The sequence below is a fragment of the Rhea americana genome, unplaced genomic scaffold (assembly GCF_003343005.1).
Source record: "Rhea americana isolate MKP2758 unplaced genomic scaffold, rheAme1 scaffold_2, whole genome shotgun sequence".
Lineage (NCBI taxonomy): Eukaryota > Metazoa > Chordata > Aves > Rheiformes > Rheidae > Rhea > Rhea americana.
Window position 1 is genome coordinate 3,031,433 of NW_028186149.1, and position 14,663 is coordinate 3,046,095.

Genomic DNA, 14,663 nt, shown 5'->3' on the forward strand with positions numbered 1-14,663 from the left:
AACATGACTTTTTTACCTATCATTCAAACCTGTAAATAAGATACCACTTTTTATTTGCTTTCTGAAAGCTAGCATGTTTTTTCTGAATTGCATCCATGTAAATAAACTTCTTTTACAAATTCTAATTAAGTCACGCTTGATTTCTGTAGTGCTTTTTCTGACCTTGGTGAATATAATKTCTCTTTTCTTCTATGTACTTGGACTACTATTGCAAAGATCATTTTTCTCATGACTCTGATATGCCTGCATCACCTCTTGTCAGCACTGCTTCTTTTTCTATTACAATAAAAAAATTATCTGGCTGTTCAAGTGAGGACTTTGAAGTTCTACCTTCTTTTTCTTATTCACTGTGGATCGGCCAACTGAATACATGGGACTTCATCACCTGTTTGTTCAATTTTTAAATAAGCATTTTATGCCTTTTCCCATGTTGGCTCTTGTATCTAGGAGAAGGTGCTTCAGAACACTTGAAAAGATTTAGCTATATGCTGAAAATTTTGTTTTGCTAAACTACTGACTTATTAAAAAAAAGAAGAAAAAAGCAGAGAGACAACAGAAGTACTAATACTGATGCTTACTGTGATTGACCTAATATTATTGTGTTCATGTTCTCTTTTGTAGGAGTTTGGCTTTTACTTATTGCTGAACCATGAACTTCTTGAGGCATGGGACATCTTATGGGTCTGTGTTTGATCAGCCACTGCTCCTAGGATGTTAAGCACTTTTGGAATATGAGTAGTAAGACATAAGACTAACTTCTGAGGACTGAAGTTCTCATTCATCTCCCTAGAGATCTTAAAGTCATACCTCCAAAGTCATTTTAAATAGGTTAAGGCAACGGACATGACATGCATATAATTTCTCAAATTTCTCTGACTCAGTAAACTGCCAGCATGAGGAAGATTTCCCATCCCTCTCAGGAGAGAGAGGAGAAAGAAGAATCAAATAGTTCTTTACCAAATCTACTTCAGCTCATTCTTCTCAGTTTTTAATAGACTGATTATTTCCTACGTATGGTAGTATCAAATGTCATTTAAACTTAATTTTGTATCTTCTTCAGTAAGAATTAGTAAAAATAATTATGGAGTATGGAAAATTATCCAAGTTTCTTTAGAAGAAGGCACAAATGAATTCTTTTTAGGTGATATCAGGGATAAGCTCTACAAGTTGGATTCTACTGTGAATTTTCAGCATTTATATGCATGTCATGTCCGTTGCCTTAACCTATTTAAAATGACTTTGGAGGTATGACTTTAAGATCTCTAGGGAGATGAATGAGAACTTCAGTCCTCAGAAGTTAGTCAAGTCTTTTATTAGAAACAAGGAAATGAAACAAGTTGAGAACAGAGGGYGCTTGCATTTCCTGGTGTGAGATGCCTTGCTTATTATAAGTTTTAACATTGTTCTTCTGGAGGGCAGATGAAGCAGTCTGAAACTATATAAACTCTCAAGATTATTCCTTCTCCCTCATTTTGTTCTACATTAAGAGCTCGAATTTTCCCTGACGTTTTCTCCAAGAATGTACATTACAGTTTCAAAAAAATCACGACATCTGCCTTTTATAGTTTCAAAAATCATGACATCTGCCTTGCTTTTGGCCTCAGTACATTCCTGCCCTTGTCTAGAAAAGGTAGATTTCTGCTTCCATATGATTTCAATGCATGGTATAGTGCCCAGTCATACAGTTATGTCAAAAGTGAGCAATTTAACACCAAATCAAGAGAATTTTATATTGACTGTTCCTGAACAGATGGTACCCGTACTCATTTTGTGAGCATAAATTACTACCAACCTTGGATAATTTATTCAGGCATTAGAAGTGCAGCCAATAGCTTACTGTCTAGTTATGTGAGCTTTTCATATCTAGCAGCTTCATCAGGGATCCAAAAGCAAAACCCAGCTCTTGGGACATCATGTATCTTTTGTGACACTCTTGGGAGGATTTTAGACCTCTGAACTGATACGCATTTTTTTACTTCATCTGTAACTTAATGTTATCATCTTACTAGAATAAAAATTCCAGGCATGATTCAATTCACATTACCAACATAAATTAAGGTGAAATTATGGTTGTGAAAATACAGTGCAATAAAAATTGCTTAAGGAGACTTCCTGTGTACATTATCATTTTAAATAACTTATGCTGCTAGCTTATAGTTTTATGTGGTTTAACATTCTTGCAAAGTTGAAGAAACATTTGGAGGAAATTAGTACATATTTTGTTTTTTTCTGCTCTTACATATTTTCTGGGCTCTACTGTTTGATCAATTTCAGCTGAGGTCTGAAAACGCAATTTGAAAACTGACCATATAATAATATTAAAACCTTTAAAATCTTAGAAATAGGAATTTGAAAAGCATGTAGTAAGGGAGATGCCCTGAGGCAAGTGCATAGACAACAGACCCTTGAAAATCAAAGGATACTAGTTCTACAGATCACATAACCARAAGAATCGTGTTGATGTCTTCTTGAACCCTATCCCTTGTGCCCAGTGGTTTACCCTAATGAACAGATTTTCTTCTCTAATTTGGCAGCGTCCAAATCCACTGTCTGCCCTGACCCTTTGATTCCTTCATCCTCTATAAAGATGAAGAGAATTTTGTCCACTTCTGTCACTGTACTGCTGCGATTCTGCCTGTTAGCTTGCAGATTGGTGATTAGCGTGAACTGGCTGCATTGCCTAGCCGCGTTTCTCCGTAGGGAGAAGCTGTTGCAACGGATACTATCCGACTATTCTGTGAACACTGAACTTGTGTGAGATGCACTCATTCTTTTGGCTATTGTGCATTAAAAGAATAAGCTTTTTTTGTGAACTATTGTGAATCCTGACCTTCCTTAAAAATGGGCAAACGTACATTTTTTGGATACTTGGGTATTGCACAAGATCTAAAAGCACATTGAGTTGCATTATGCTAAGAATTGTAAAGACATAAATGAAAYAGCTGTTGTTAATCAACAAAAAAATTGTAGAATCAGTATTATCAGAAAGATAATAATTTCATTTTTTTTAAACTGATGGCAACTTCAGATATCATGTAGGCTTATCTGGTTAGAATAGGCAAGAGCTGCTAAACAGATTGTATGTTATCTGAAATATTTAGTGATTAAAAATCACTTAATTTGATAGAATTCTTCTAATTCAGGAGAAGATATTGGAAAATGACATTCATTTTTGGCTTATCAGTCACTTTTTCTGTTCAAATTGCATTCTGTTATTTCCATTCTTTCAAATGAATTCAAGAAAGAGCACAGCAGGCCACATTAATTATTAATAACAATCTGTAAAGATGTTTTGTGGCCTTTTGCCATGGGTAATAGGTGGGCATCAGTGTCTTTTTAAGTGCTTTGGATTTGTTTTTCAGCTAAATATGTTCTGTTGAAATTAATTAGGAAATTGAGGGTATATAACAACTGCTTTAAAAAAAATTCTTAAAGCAGGGACAAATTGGGCACCAGAAATATAAATCCCCAACAGGTTCTGAAAGGAGAGATCTCTAAGACTCAGATTTTCCAATAATGCAAAGTGAGAACATCTTCCTCCTTATCATATTCTAATGATTAACTAGTGTACTTCAACATAATGATCCATTTCAATTGATCTTCTCACTGAGGAGACATTTCTCAAAAGAAGAGTCAGAATAAGTGGTATGATTAGAACTARCTTAGGATGGAGAAAGCAGCTGCTGCAATGCCTTTAGCATCCATTCCTGCAGATTTTCTCAAAGTTGTCTGAAGCTTCTCCTGAAGTGGAAGCTTCCTGAACAGGGATTGCAGAATTTGGCAGTTCCAAAACTAAAGTTCCGTATTATAGCTAGAAAATTGGTAAGACCAGAAGAAGATACCAATGACCTGTGCTCCTGAAAGCTGACCAATCTCTTCCCAACTTTGCCAGTCTAATAAAAAATGTTTTCTTTCCCTGCAGACATGAAGCAGCAGCTGCTAAGACTGCTTGGCACAGCCCGAGCAATGGCTACGCTTGTGATCCTAACACTGTGAGCTGAACAGGGATATGGAGGAGACCTTTATGTTTTGTTCAATGGATAGAAAACAATTTCTTAAGCTGAAGAAGATCAGAAGTTAACCTGCTGTGAGTGAAAATATACAACAATAAGCAGTAGATAGTTCTATTTGATTGTGCTTATCAAATAGTAGTAAAAATAATATAAGATATATAAGATAACATAGATGCTGAAAAAAGCTTGTAATACAAAATAGTAGTATTGCTGTCATTAAATTGCCCAGGATAAAAATACTCTGCTGGAAATTTGTTGCAGGTCAGTACAAGTTGCGTTCGTTGTGCTTTCATAACGTAACTACTTGTGCAGACTGTGGTTTGCTGCCGATTAATCTGCAGACATAAGGTGTAAGAAACACTGGCCCATAACTGAGTTGATGTGTAGGTCGTACACAGCTGGGCAGATGTTGCAGATTCGGGCAGTATGCCTTAAATGTACAGCATTTTGTCTGATGATAATCGCAGATGCTATTATGAGACCCCCAAATGCCTGATTCAGAGGTAACAGCACAGAGCATTCTAGCTGGCTTCCAACAGTCAATATAATTTGTGCACTGTGGCATTTTAGTGCAGTTTGCTATTACTTTAATTATGCCTGTAGGACGTCTGCTATAGTGCTGTAGATGGGAACACTCACTGATACTGTGTATTTGTACTTATAATTCTAACATCTTGGGCCTGCCAGCCCCAAGTACAGCACTGACATCCACAAGTGAGAATAATCAAGAATTTAACATGGGTGTTTATTTTCAGTCTTGAAAATGCACAGTATGTCATGGCTTGACTATATCGAACAGCTAAAGGGCAGATTTTTTGAAGATAAAACAGAAATGGTAATTTAGGACAACTTAGGGTGATCTTACATATGGTGGTTGAATTTGTGAGTTTTGCTAGCATAAGCCTAAGGAAGGAAACAGAAGAATACTTTGGGATAGTTTTGGATCACCTGAGACTCCAAAATTTATATTCTATGCTGTACGATTAGTTTCAACAGCATATTCCTTAATGGTGTCATTCTTGTCTCAGCTGTACGGATGGGTTTTCTGTTGATATCTTTGCTGTTCTTTGTCTCCCTACTCATCCTTTTTCAGTGTTTCTTCTGCTTTGCCAGTCTCTGCTCCTTTCTCATATTACTTTTCCTCCCTCATGCGCCACCTTTTGAGAAAATCCCCTGCCACATACTACACATAACTGCAAGCCCTCTAAAGAAGTGTTTTAAGTTTACTAGTTTTCTTATAAGTCTTCAGATATTACTGAATGGATATTCATTCTTTTTCATTCTTTTCCTTAAATTATACAAGTTAATGTAATGGAAAATGATAGGATGATTAAGTTTCTGACATTCATCAATCTACCACTTTTCAGGTATTTTAGCTTAGAGAAAAAGGCATATAGTTCAATAAGTGTCATGTTTTGGGAAGTGAGTTTCCTATCACCTGGCAAATCAATAGCAGGTTAAACTGTAGTATAACAACTACTTCTTGAGACATAGAAGCAAAAAACTGAACTTGCTTCATAAAACCTGCTTGTTTTCATTTACTATTTGTACTCACTTCAAAATTTCATTTTTTTGAGAGAAGTGAAYGTTTCACCTTAATAGTTTTCTTATTAACATATACATACTTTTATTTAAATTAGTGGATGTGGAAAACCACATCCTAAATTGTCAAAACTGTTCTAAAGGATTCAGGTTATACTTGGTCAGCAGTGAAGGGGAAATCTGTGGGTATTCTGTTCTTTGCTTTCTGCCTGCCAGCAATCTGTCTCCTCCAACACGTGTGCTATTGCTTTCTTTTAAAGCATAATTCCTATATAATGGAAGTAATTAGAGAGATTCTTTTGTTAATATGTTGATGAGGAAGGGGAAGAATTCTCTGCTTAATAGATGCTGCTTCATGAAATACACTGAAATGAAAATGTGCCTGTACTAATCAGCTTGAATTGTGAAATCAGGTTTTTCTCTAGTTAGGAAAAGTAATGGTTTCCCAACTGAAATGGCTGCTTCCGGGTAACAGGCTGATGTGAATTGCACCATCTTCACAGTGAAACATTGTAGCAGTGACGATAATTTGCTGGCAAAGTGTAGTCATATTGCCTAAAACCAAAGCACAAGCAACAGAAGTGCTTTGATCTGTAGCATGAAATTTACCTTAGCTTCTTCTGCTCTTCAGTACTGAGATTAGAATGCAAATTTACTTGTGTGGAAACCTTTCCTTAAGTAATATTTTATCTGTGAGAATTTCTGGATGAGTGATCTGGAACTAGTCATTGATAACTCTAGGAAAAGGAACAATGCAAACAACAGTTATGGCTTCCCACTGCTCAACTTTTCTTCTTCTTCAAGATGAGTGCAGTTTCTGTCCCTTCTGCCTGAGTTTTTCTACTAGTTTTCCAGCTAGCAGTAGTACAAATTAATGGGCCTATCAAAGAGGTAGTAGTAAAAGCTTTATTGAAAGATCCAGCTTCCTGCATTGTTCCACATAAATTTGTCTAAACTTGCTTGCCTCCCTTTTTGAAAACTGAAGCTCTTTCTGCATATATCTAAAGGATATTAATGGGCAGCAATTTGCCAGAGAATGTAAAGGAAGGCTGGGGCAGAGACAAAGACTTGAGTCTCTTTCTCCTTGGCATGTAAGGTAGACCCCTTAGGTGCTGAACTATTCTTACTCTTTGAAATAACTCCAGAAGATGCACAGGCTCCTGAGCTGTGTCTCTGTGAAGCAGAGCGGTACATCCCTATGAGTAAGAAGTGCAGCAAAAGAGCAGGAGACCTGCATGGGTGAGCAGGGAGCTCTTGGCCAAATTCAGACAGAAGAAGAAAATACACAGAATGTGGAGGAGGGGACATTCTTGGGAGAATTACAGGAATGCAGTCAGAGTATGCAGAGATGCGGTGAGGAAGGTTAAGGCCCAGTTGGAGTTGATTCTGGCAAGGGATGTTAAGGACAAAAGGAAGGGCTTCCTCAAATACATCAGCAGCAAGAGGAGGATGAGGGAAGATGTGGGCCCGCTACTGAAAGGGGGCCCTGGTGACAAGGGATACAGAGAAGGCAGAATTACTGAATGCCTTCTGTGCTTCAGTCTTCACTCACTGCTAAGGGCAGCTCACAGGAATCCCAGAGCCTGGACGTGAGGGAGAAAGTCCGGAGAAGGGAAGACTTTCCTTTGGCTGAGGAGGATAGGATTAGAGACCTTCTGGGCAGGCTAGACATCCACAAATCCACGGGCCCAAATGGAATGCACCCACAGGGACTGAGGAAGCTGGCAAATGTTGTTGCCAGGCCGCTCTCCATGATCTTTGAAAAATCATGAAGAACTGGAAAGGTGCCTGAGGACTGGAAGAAAGCCAATGTCACTCCAGTCTTCAAAAAGGGCAAGAAGGAGGACCCAGGCAGCTATAGGCTGGTTAGCCTCACCTCCATCCCTGGAAAGGTGATGGAACAGCTCATGCTGGATGTCATCTCCAGGCATGTGGAGGAAAAGAAGGCAATCAGGAGTAGCCAGCATGGATTCACCAAGGGGAAATCCTGCTTAACCAACCTGATAGCCTTCTATGATGGAATGACTGGCTGGGTAGATGAGGGAGAGCAGTGGACGTTGTGTGCCTTGACTTCAGCAAGGCTTTTGACATTGTCTCCCATAACATCCTCCTAGATAAGCTCAGGAAGTGTGGGTTAGACAAGTGGACAGTGAGGTGGATTGAGAACTGGCTGAAAAGCAGAGCTCAGAGGGTCGTCATCAGTGGCAGGGAGTCTAGTTGGAGGCCTGTGGCTAGTGGCGTCCCCCAGGGCTCAGTACTGGSTCCCATCCTGTTCAACDTYTTCATYARTGACCTGGATGAGGGGACAGAGTGCCTCCTCAGCAAGTTTGCTGATGATACCAAGCTGGGAGGAGTGGCTGATACACCTGAGGACTGTGCTGCCATTCAGAGAGACCTGGACAGGCTGGAGGATTGGACAGAGAGGAACCTCCTGAGGTTCAACAAGGGCAAGTGCAGAGTCCTGCACCTAGGGAGAAATAACCCTAGGCACCAAGTACAGACTGGGGGCTGACCTGCTGGAGAGCAGCTCTGCAGAGAAGGACCTGGGAGTACTGGTGGATGACAAGTTGACCATGAGCCAGGAATGTGCCCTTGTGGCCAAGAAAGCCAATGGTCTCCTGGGGTGCATTAGGAAGACWTGCCAGCAGGTGGAGGGAGGTGATCCTGCCCCTCTGCTCAGCCTCGATGAGGCCTCATCTCGAGTACTGTGTCCAGTGCTGGGCTCCTCAGTACRAGAGAGGCATGGAGCTACTGGAGAGAGTCCAGCGTAGGGCTACGAGGATGATCAGAGGGCTGGAGCATCTGCCCCRTGAGGAACGGCTGTGAGAGCTGGGCCTCTTCAGCCTGGGGAAGAGAAGCCTGAGGGGGGATCTGATCAATGTGTACAAGTACCTGAACGGAGGGTGTCAAGAAGATGGGAACAAACTCTTTTCAGTTGTCCCATGCGACAGGACAAGAGGCAACGGACAGAAACTGAAGCACAGGAAGTTCCGCCTGAACATGAAGGGGAATTTCTTCACTGTGAGAGCGACAGAGCACTGGAGCAGGTTGCCCAGAGAGGTTGTGGAGTCTCCTTCTCTGGAGATCTTCAAGGCCCGCCTGGATGCAACCCTGTCTACCATGCTCTAGGTGACCCTGCTTGGGCAGGGAGGTTGGACTAGATGATCTCCAGAGGTCCCTKCCAACCTTACYGATTCTATGATTCTGTGATACAGACTCTGTGTCCCCCTTCTTGACCTCTTACAGCTACTGCGCTTTCGTTCTCCCAGTTGGTCCTCACAAAATCTACAGCAAGTTAAATTTGAATTGTAACCTCCTAGTAAAAGTTGTGCTATTTGGTTAGTAGTTATTACACTGAAGAGGAATGTGAGTGAATCCTAAGCCTCCACAGTGGACTCAGCTCATCAGCTGTGATTTGATTCTCGCCAGCTGAGGAAGCACAGTAAAATGCTTTTCTCATCTTTTGCTCTGACAGAAAGCTACAGCCAGCAGTAACAATAGTTATTGCTACGAACAGTTACTGCATGTGTGAATCATAAAACTTACAGGTTGCACCATTTTGTGCTGGAGAGGCAAAACAGCATATGTACAGAAGATCTTTGGTTTTGCTCGCCATTTAAAGAAGGAAAGAGAGACCTGCATTGGTTCACAGAAAATGAAGAGCAAGAGGAATGCAACTAGGCCTTCTTTTAGTGAAGACAAAGATTGTTGATGGARAAAATTAAACCAAACTTTTTCCATTTAGAAGTGTTCCTGGTTTTGAACAGAATTTATTTTTGCTAACTTGCACATTCCTTTTTTTTCCTGCTGCAATTGCAGGACAAAATACCTTCCAGCATATACACTGGAACTACTTTAAGGAAAACAACAACAACAACAACCCACCTGAAATAGCCAACCCAGTTGAAGTTTTGTAGACTAAAGAAATATTGGCAACATAATTTATATTAATGGACATATTAAGCTTTCACCATCTGTTCTACCCCTAATTATAAATGCCAAAAGAACATATTTCACAATTACATCAGTAAGAAGATATTATTCATGCACTTATATGTTACTTGTGCATGAAAGCTTCAGCAGTGTTCTCATACTGCCTACGCAATTCAGAGAGCAAGCTGCTCACATCTGAAACTGAATTCTTGATATAAAGTATTTTTCAATAACAGCGTTTCAGTGGGAGAGGTTTTAATTTAATGTAAAATGTGTTTTTTAAAGAAAAACAAGTGACAGAATGAAAGCATTTTGTTTTGGTAATAGCCTCTTGGAGCATATATTTTTATTCCAGATACATTGCACTCATTTTTCAGTGTTAAAACTAAGCATGATTAGTTTGGTGCTGTTTTACAAAAAACTACCCTTTTAAGAAGTGATTACTCTTTTTGGTCACAGTGTGAACAGTATTTTTGAATGATTTTGTCATCAAAAAAAAAAAAAAAATTTTGTTAATGCCCAGGAAGAGCTACTAGATAGTTTTACTGAAATCTCTAATCCTATAGCTAATTATATGTTTCAAATTTATATAAAATTACATGACTTCAGGGAAAATATAAGAAGAAATACAAGAAAAGGGAAAAAATATTTAAAAATTGATTTGTGTGAAGTACTCTCAAACACTCTGCTAAATCAAAGTAGTCAGGTAGAGGCTTCTAACTTGCAGTGGTAGAATAAGGTTGGTGGACCAAGACCTAGATCCTGAATTGTTTCTCGGAATACGCTTAGGACTTCAAAGAAAGGAAGAAGTAGAAGAGCCAGGTTGTGTAATGACTTGCTGAAGATGGAGCAGACTTTGGTGCAGTACCTCTCTCGCTTTGCTTTCTCTATTTTTGTTCCTGTCCGTGAAGCCAGTGTGCTGACAGCACTGCAGGGGTGCACAGTACCTATTGCAGCAGTCAGTTTAAGCACTGTTGCAGGGTGGCCTCTGCACACCACCTCCAAGCAGAGGTGCACAGACTCCCCACCCTGCTGCAGGTGAAGGGGTGCCGTATTTAACACTATGCTTTGGTTTGGTTTAGCAGTTTAGCCCTTGAAAGTTGATTGGCCTTGAAAGCAGTAAGCACAATAGTTGCATGCTGAAGAAGAATCCTGAGAAGGGGAATTATCACACCTTTAGACTTGGAGTAAAGTAGTACGGCTGTCAACTATATATGTGAAAAGCACAGGACAGCAGATCCACAGAGAGGTCTATAGTAATAGCATATAGAAAACCAGAGAATTAACTGTACAAATATAATTGATACAACATGGCTCACTGAGACTGAAGAGTAACATGAGAAAGAAACTTGTCAAGGGACAGCAGTCTTAAGAGAAAGAATCAGAACTTTTCTTCTGAAATACAACTTATGTTCCTGAAAAAAGGGACCACCTTTTACACTGACTTTTAATCCTCTGTAACCAGTGAACCACAGATAGGCATTTTGCATAGAACCACACAGAGACACTCTTTAGCACCTTCCTGCACTCTTGTACTAACAGCCACGAAGTAATTTGTATCACACAGGATCACAGAGGGGTTGAGGTTGGAAGGGACCTCTGGAGATCATCTAGTCCATCCCCGCTGCTCAAGCAGGGTCACCTAGACCATGTTGCACAGGATCACATCCCAGCGGGTTTTGAATATCTCCAGAGAAGGGGACTCCACAACTTCCTTGGGCAACCTGTTCCAGTGCTCTGTCACAGTATAAGGCTTATAGGACAAAATAATCAAAGGATGTGGATTATAAAGTGCTGCTTTATATCTCAGGAAGCGGATTCATCCCTGTGAGACCAGGAGGGCAACACAACAACAAAACAGTGAGCCATGTCGTTCTAACCTGAGCAAAAATTCTCCCTTTCCGCACAGAAAAATGCAAGTAAAAAGCACCACTAACCTGTGAAAATACCAGCTACAACAGAAAATGTCAGGAAATGTCCTTAAAAACAATTTGTATTTAAAGTAAACATAACCTATTTATGATTCTGAAAGTGGCTAGAACTCAGCTGGGCAGACAGTGGGACATGGCATCGTCACCCAGCTCAGGTCAGCTGTTCTTTTGTTCTCCAGATTCAAAGCCTTTTTTCTTTTTAGCATAGAGAACTAGTCTTTGAGTTTGTTCAGTCTGGTTTTGCTCTCTTAGCTGAAGCCTGAACTATTTTGAAGTTGAAAGTGAATATTATTTAGCTGTTAGTAACGAACACATACCAACTATCTGAAAAAAAAAGAGAAAGCATAATACATCATTTTTCTTCTTAATGTAAGCAATACATGGTCATATTTGTAGGGCACTGTATGTCTACAGTAGGGCATTATATATCTACAGTATTCAAGAAACTATCCAAAAGGATTTCTCTATATGTAAGGACATCTAACAGTAAAAGGTCGTACTCAAAAGGAACCCAGCATCACTTGAAGGCAATGGAATAATGTTCCCCAGTATCAGTAGGGGCTGAATTAGGACTGAGATTAATTTAACTGAACATTTAGCTGAACCACTCCACATACAACCTTTTCCTTTCCTCCCCCTAATTTTACACACACAAACACAAAACATGTTCTCATGAAAAAAAAACAAAACAAAAAAACAAAACAAAACAAAAAAACAACAAACAACTGCAGTGTAGGTAGCAGCATAGGTTACACTGACGCAGTATAGGCTCCCACACTTTGGTATGTAATTTTGGTGTTCATTTGAAACGAAGCTTCAGAAAAACTTTGTGCTGTGCACTCCTTGGAGATTATACCAAATACATTTTTTTGCTTCTGTCCTCATCAATTTTAACTGCTAACCAGTGCAGGTGACTCCATAAATCTGAAAACATTACTAATTTTCCCATAGAGGTGAGAGGAAAAACACTTGATCACAGCAGTTATGGATTGCTGTTTTCTAACACCTGTATGATTTATTTGTGGTGTCCTTGCCATCAGTTTTACTTTCATACTCATATTTCAGTATTCATATTGGATATTTTCATGTTAACTGAGCATAGAGGATTTAAAGATTAATCGAAAGTTAAAAACTTAGAAGCAAAGGAAATTACTTTCCTATTGTAACTCGTTAGAAACATTTTCTTTTCAATTTTCTCAGCACCATTTAAAGTATCCTGGTTTCACAGAGAAAACAGTTACTGTATTTTTCCTTAGAGCCACTAACTAGTAATTACATTAAATTCTATACATGCATTTTAAGTAGGAAAAAAGGAGACTGATAGACCCAAAAAAGGAATAAGAAACTTAGAGGTTAGACTTTATGCACAGTCTGGGTTTTCAAATAGTAACAGAATGCGTGTCCCAAGTACATGTGAAAATATGTGCTTGTGTCATTGAAATGAAGTGATATGTATGAACATTCAGAAACATAGGAGAAAAACTCCTACTTTTTTTTTTTTTTTTTTTTTTTAAGTGTCTTGCATACTTATGCTATCGAGTAGGAACTGTGCTCAAATAAGACCTATAATATAAAAGTTTTATTTCCTGGAAAGATGTGTTTAAATAGATCCAAATCAAGTACCACCATGAAACACAGTCCCTTCTGCTAGGGCATAGTGCTTCCAGGGTGTCTTTTAAGTTTTCGCTTTCCCTTTCCCTTGTCCTCAGCAGTCCGGAGACCCTATGCAATAACCTTTCTTGTACAGGCTCCAATTTTTTCTAGTGACTGCTGTAATTAAAATATGCTGTCAACGTGCTATATTAGCAGGTCAGTTTGCTAGTCTCATAATATTAAACTGATTGTTGTTCAAGTATACCCTAGTTTACCTTGCGCGCTTTTTTCCTCTTTGTCTCAGTTCATAATAGTGTAGGTGTCTGACATAGACTGTTAGCAAAGACAAAAAATAAATGTAATTAATAGCTTGCTTATACTTCTGTTATCTCAAAATAACGAGTAAAGAAAGATTTTGCCTTGGTGTATTTTTGTTTTGATGCTCTGCAGTCAGTGGTACTATCTGTGTTCTCATACCAGCTAAGGATGTGGCATAGGGTGATCAGGAAGTGCTATGTGTTCGCTGCGCTTTAGCTTATTCAAGCCAGCCTGATGCTGGCAGCATATCTGCAGGCAGGTGGAGCCTGCACCGCTAGCGTGTGTCCAAGACAGCTCCAGCACAGATAGAGCTTGTTGTCAGCTTTGCTGCGTCAGCATGAAAAAATTCTTTTGATGTGGAAAAAAATGAAGCAGAAGGCATTTGGTGTTTAGCACCGTTTGTGACTGTAGCATTTAAAGAGGTACCATAGCAGCCTCTAAGCTCAGGTTGATATTTTTCCCTTTTCTCCTCCAAAGGGAGCTTTCTCAGTAAGAAAATATACAAATGTGTATGTGTGTGTGTGTGTGTGTGTGTGTGTGTGTGTGTGTGTGTGTGTGTATATATATATATATATATACACATATATATACAGCAATTACAGATGACTGCAATAAATAGAAAAAGAACAGCTTTTAATTTTTTGTGGAGTCTCACTTAACAAGGTCTTCGTTGTTAGCATGCCTTTTCCTGCACTTCACATTAACTAGCCCCATAGCTCCAAGTTCATTGCTAGAAGAAAGCAAACTCTCTCCCCTACAGAACAGCTTCTGCAGGTCTTTTCTTTTTGCGGATGCTTTCAAGTAGCCCATGCAAATAATGAAAATAAAAGCAGTAGAAAATAAAAGCCTGCCCTCAGGAGTACTTGTAGCAGCCTGCTGACCTGCTCAAGACCAAGGCTAAGGGCAGGTGGAAATGGCCAGGAGGAACATCAGACCCAAACAGCTCCGCCATAGCGCGCGTTGGCTGGGAGGGGCCTGTTCTCCTACAGGTCTGTGCTCTCTCTTGGYTTGCACTACAGCAATATGACTCAATTAAAACCCTTACTAACTATAACTAATAACGAAGCTTTTAAAGATTTTACTGTGCATGCATTCTGCATAAGATTGAGAAAAAGGCTAATAAAATGTCTCTGCTATGAATATGTATGCAATTGGTGATGGAAGTAGAATTTTAATTACTATTGAGAGGAATTTTTATTTAATTTGATTTATCTGTAGATAGCATTCAAATTAAAAACATTTATATTTGCGTGATGCATCAGTAAAATGAATTAAGGACATCCTAACTAAATATTAAAACTGAAAACTGMGTTAACGCTGAGGCATAGTACGT

The 14,663-nt window shown here is 39.3% G+C and overlaps 1 protein-coding gene across 4 annotated transcripts in view; it reads left to right on the top strand.

The window, feature by feature from the left end:
- The window catches only part of APBA2 (amyloid beta precursor protein binding family A member 2), a 110,953-nt gene that overhangs the window by 28,852 nt on the left and 67,438 nt on the right, over positions 1-14,663 (top strand). For 3 of the 4 annotated variants that reach the window (XM_085303311.1, XM_085303314.1, XM_085303313.1), the window contains exon 2: positions 3,923-4,087. The exons of the other annotated variant lie outside the window; for it this stretch is intronic. The gene's annotated coding sequence lies outside the window, so the exon portion shown is untranslated. The remainder of the gene's footprint in view (positions 1-3,922; positions 4,088-14,663) is intronic. 4 annotated transcript variants of the gene reach the window in all.